Source organism: Hyalella azteca, unplaced genomic scaffold (assembly GCF_000764305.2).
Source record: "Hyalella azteca isolate HAZT.00-mixed unplaced genomic scaffold, Hazt_2.0.2 contig7616, whole genome shotgun sequence".
NCBI lineage: Eukaryota > Metazoa > Arthropoda > Malacostraca > Amphipoda > Hyalellidae > Hyalella > Hyalella azteca.
In genome coordinates this window covers 15,956-21,665 of record NW_025937737.1, presented here as the reverse complement: position 1 = coordinate 21,665, position 5,710 = coordinate 15,956, and positions in this window count along the sequence as shown.

Below are 5,710 nucleotides of genomic sequence, written 5' to 3'. Positions count from 1 at the left end.
GCTCATCTTGGAGAAGAGGTCTCGGCTCTCATTTCTCATCTTGGAGAAGAGGTCTAGTCCTGTCTCTTATACACATCTAGATGTGTATAAGAGACAGGATCAACTGCTTATACATATATGTGTTTTTAGCGCATTTTCTCATTTATGGAAAAAATGCACTATTGTGCTCGCCATGTCCGTCTGTCTGTCCGTCTGTCCGTCCGTCTGTCCGTGACCTCATGTTTTCGTCGACGAGAAAATGCGCTCTCTGTCACTCACTGCAGTGAGTACCGAGTTATATTTTTTAACCTATCCTGGGTTTACGTCTCAGACAAATTAACGGCCGGACTCGAGACCGGTCTCACGGCCAATTTCCAAATTCAATGATCAAGGAATATATTTCAAACTAATGAACTTAACTCGATGAATCTTGGTACACGTATTCATTAGGACCTAACGATAAAGTTTTGCTCGTGAAAATTGTTTGAATTTTGCCATCGTTTGTTTATGCCATATTTATATGGCAATACGGGCCGAAATTCACAGTGATCAAGTAATTTCTTCTAAACTACCGAACAGATTCGAACGAAATTTTGAATTTACAGTCCTATAACTACCAAACGGTAATGTTTAGCTCGTGAAAATTTTTTCGATTGTGCCTTCGTTCGCGAGTTTTTTTTCATTTCACCTTCATTCGTGATTTAAACAGCAATTCGTGCTTAAATTCGCAGTAATCAAGAAACTTTTTCCAAACTACTGAACAGATTTGAACGAAACTTAGTATTTAAATACCTAACCTCAGCAACGGTGATGTTTACAATTTTTTCTTTTTGCCTTCGTTTGTGAGTTATACGGCTATACTTATACGGCTCTTGATTAAACCGGCCGGTAGAAAAGCCTGTCGTTCCTACTTTATCTGCATAACTCGCAAACGAAAGCAAAATAGAAAAATTGTCACGAGCTAATCATCACCGTTGAGTGGTTATGTATTTATATACAAAGTTTCAGTGAAATCTGTTCTGTAGTTTAGAAGAAATTTCTTGATCGCCGCGAATTTAAGTGACAAATTACCCGGCGATACGGGCCGAATAAAAGGAAGTGTGAAATCAAGAATGACGGTGAAATAAAAGAAAAACTCCCAAACGAAGGTAAAATCGAAAAAATTTTATAAGTTGAAAAATCACCGCTTTGTAGTTAGCAATGGAACGGAGTGTTGGGAATGTAATTTTTGTTCAAATCTGTTCAATAGTTTGGCAGAAATTCTTTGATCAATGCGAATTTCGGCTTCTCTCGCAATATACGCGCAAATCACGAATGAAGGTGAAATTACAAAAAATTACGAGCTAATCATCACCGTTAGGTTCTGATGAATACGTGTTCCGAGTTTTATAGAGCTGCGTTCATTGGTTTGGGAGATATTCCTTGCTAATTGAATTTGGAGATTGGTCGTGAGACCAGCCACGATCGAGTCCGGCCGTAAATTCGCCCGCGACGTCTTAAGCTTCTAGTGCTGAAACAGTTCAAACAGCTGAAAAACATATTGGTTCACTAAATGGGTTCTATTTGTGAAATACACATTGTGTTTAACCTTTATATTTTAAAATTGCAGCGTACCAAATTTCAAGAAAGTGGCGTATGTCAGTGGGGGGCGCTAGAAATTCACTAGGGAGCCAAAGGGGGCGCCAGCCTGAAAACGTTAGGGAACCACTGTTCTAAATGCAAGGGATTTCAGGTCTAAGCCAATGATTTTAACGTATCGGACAAATTTACGGCCGGACTCGATGCTAATATCCAAATTCAATGACCAAGAAATATCTCCCAAACTAATGAACGCGGCTCGTTGAAACTTGGTACACGTATTCATTAGGACCTAGCGGTGAATTTTAGCTAATTAAAATTTTTCCATTTCACCTTAATTCTTGAAATTTGAAATCAGGCCGAAATTTGCAGTGACCAAGAAATTTCTTTTTAACTACTGAACAGATTTGAATGAAGCTTTGAATAAACACACCAAACCTCCTAACAGTGATGTTTAGCTCGTGAAAATTTTTTTCGATCGCAAGGAAAATGTCACGTAAAGTTGAATGTCTCATTATTGCTGACTGGGATTGTGTACCTAAGTCGAGGTATTAATTCATTTAACAATGACAATATATCCAAATAAATTTCCTGAGAGCATGTTTAGTTTTTCATGAGACAAACTCTGATCAATATCTTCAGGTAATATAATTCAATTTTTTCGTATTGTCAAACTCCTTTTTCACCTATTCTGGTGAATACATTCATTTCACAATTGTGCATTCATTTCACATGTACATGTAATTGCTAGCGGATTCAAACCTCGGTCAAGACCAAATATTTCACAAGTTAATTTATGTGAGTAATAATATCACTCGTTTGCTTGAATCGCAAATTCACTAAAAACTTAATAGCAAAGAAAACACCACAAAAATTCATAGTATCTTTAAAGAAAACGTTTCGGAGTCCAGCTCCATCGTCAGTTCGAAAATTCTAGAACACAGATAAATCAGTGATTAGTACAGTCAAGAATACAACGAAAATCCTAAGCTGCAAAAACTACCTATTTACAATTTCAAGCGGGTAAGAGCTAAAAGCTAAATTCAAACTAGGGAATATACAATGATTCTAAAATGCGCAAATCAGAAACACCGGAACTGGAAGCTAAAACTTTGAAGTCGCTGTCAGAAACTGGAACATCGCACTGCTCTGCGTGAACCCGCACAGCCGAATGAGGTGGGCGCGACAGTAAGTTACCAGTTCTACAACTCCTGCCCCTATGTTCTGCGACCCAATAGAATAAAGATTGCGAGACGTCATCCCGACGTACGCAGATGCACATCGTGCACAACTATATTTATAAACGAGGGACGCTCGCATATGCACAGGGAGATTATCTTTGTACCTAAAAAAAGAACCGATTTTAAAATGGTTGACCAATATGACACGAAGATTAACATTTGCGAAATACTTAGAAAATAACAGTTTTAGCTCTCTTGACATAGTTTCGGATGCGGGGCCGAAATATGGAAGAGAGCAATAAACAACATCCTTATTGTCGCGCTCGGGAGCAACCTCATGGTACCGCTTGGACATGAATTTCTTTATTTGGGTAAACACCAGATTAGTCGGAAATCCATTAAGCGAAAATATATTGCGTAAAAATTCGAATTCAGCGTGCAGAATATTGTAAGTAGAACAAATACGAAAACCTCGGTGTAAAAGTGTTTGAATCCCATTAATCTTAAATCGAAACTAGCAAAAGCTAAAAAAGCTAGTACTGAGGCCTGTGAAAGTCGATTTTCGGAATACAGAAGTTTGAAAACGGCCATTAGATTTAGTAATATTGCAATCGAGGAAGGACAGGCTATTGTTAGATTCCAGTTCCATAGTAAATTTGATAGATTTATGCTGCGAATTTAGGTAATCGAAAAAGAGTTTAACGTGAGAAGGATGCTTAAAAAGTAAAAAAGTGTCAGGTGTTTCTGATTTGCGCATTTTAGAATCATTGTATATTTGATGACACTTTTTTACAAATAAAGAAATTCATGTCCAAGCGGTACCATGAGGTTGCTCCCGAGCGCGACAATATGGATGTTGTTTATTGCTCTCTTCCATATTTCGGCCCTGCATCCGAAACTATGTCAAGAGAGCTAAAACTTTTATTTTCTAAGTATTTCGCAAATGTTAATCTTCGTGTCATATTGGTCAACAATTTTAAAATCGGTTCTTTTTTTAGGTACAAAGATACTCTCCCTGTGCATATGCGAGCGTCCCTAGTTTATAAATATAGTTGTGCACGATGTGCATCTGCGTACGTCGGGATGACGTCTCGCAATCTTTATTCTAGGGTTAATTTTCGAACTGACGATGGAGCTGGACTCCGAAACGTTTTCTTTAAAGATACTATGAATTTTTGTGGTGTTTTCTTTGCTATTAAGTTTTTAGTTAATTTATGTAGAGCTGAACTGTCGCGACTTTCAATAATTCAATTAATTAATTTTGGTTTTGACAGAGAAGAATATGAGAGATTTAACGAGACATTCAATAAGTCAACCAGACCCCAAACGAAGGTATGCAGTCAATCTAAATCCTGACGTGTTAGCAAAAATCAATCTCAAAACTTCAATTCCACTAATAATGTGCTGTGTGAAACGCTGTCATAATAATCTACGTCTAAAAATTACTTTTTAAAGACAACACTTCCAAAGAATCCAGTGTCTCCAATCTTACAAATGTCTTTTATTTTTAATTTTTTTAATATATACAATTTCTTCAAAATTATTTATTCTGTCAAAAGATTCATGCATTGCCTCCGACTACACACAAGTGTGCAAAATTTCAGATCAATTGGGGAGGTAAAAGTGTGTCAAATATCAGCTAAAAGATATGTAGCTGACAAAATTATTTTTTCAATTTTTTTAATATTACAATTTTTTTTATTTTAAAAAGCATTTATGTTAACATTTGATTAATGCATTGTCTCCAACTTTACACAAGTGTGCAAAATTTCAGATCGATAGGATAAGTAGAAGTGTGTTAAATTTTGATAATAAGATTTGTAGCAGACAGACAGACAAGAAATGAAGATAAAGAGAAGTGTTGTAAAATGAACGACTCGATACGATGGAAATAATTATAAAATCGATCAATAATTTAATATATTTAGTGTAATGATTGCGTAGAAAATGTCTTACGCTTGGAGCATACATTAAAATTGCTAATTGAGCGCGGCGAAGATAATAACGAGTGCGTTCCTATTACCTAACTCATAGTAAATGATTATGAAGTAAACGGCTTCCTCACTACGGTTCTACCATGACTCTGATTAAGCAAAGTGCTTTAGTTGTGTAAGGGATAATAAGTTTAAAATAATATTGTTTATTTGTAGAAATATTAAATTGTCATTTTAGTTTAGAGTGAACCGGAGGAAAGGTGCGGAATGTTAGGGTGAAATGGTTATTGTGCTGTGGAAAGCCAGAGCGGAGGTATGTGTGAGAATAGGATCCGATGTAGATATGTAAATAATGATGTGAACAGATTTTATAAATAAATGATTTCATATTTTAGGTATTAGTATCGTGTATAGTTTACTTTATTAGTAGTTATTGATCTATTTCTACTTGATTCTTTTAGGAAAGCCTCAACCTCGAGCCTAGAAATTCAACCTCAAGCCTGAAGTTTGACGTGGAGCACCTAAGTGTTAACGTACAAGTGTTCAATAGGCAATAGTAACGGTTCATTAATAACTTGTTTGTGCATTAAAAGACTACGGTGCAATAAAGTGTTTCAAAGATGTACCAGTGATTGAACCCTATACGATCAGTAGGCAAGTTGGTGAGTTTGGGAGCCCCAACAGTTGAAGCTGACATTAGTTCTCCTACTAATATCTCTGAGGTCAGCGCTACAGGTGATGCTTTTGCAGTATAAGTAAAAACCGAGCTGCTAGGGACATTAGCAAACGGTAACAGCGCTCGCTGGCACGCACTCATGGTAGAAGATGAAATATCTTTCCCATCAAAACTAATAATAGGTAGCGATCTGTTGGTAAAATACAATGTCACCATAAATTTCAGTAGAAATTGAGTCACGTACACCAGCCTGGCACACGCGAGCATGGCACGCACACGTGGGGTGAGCATGGCACGCACACGTGGGGTGAGCATGGCACGCACACGTGGGGTGAGCATGGCACGCACACGTGGGGTGAGCA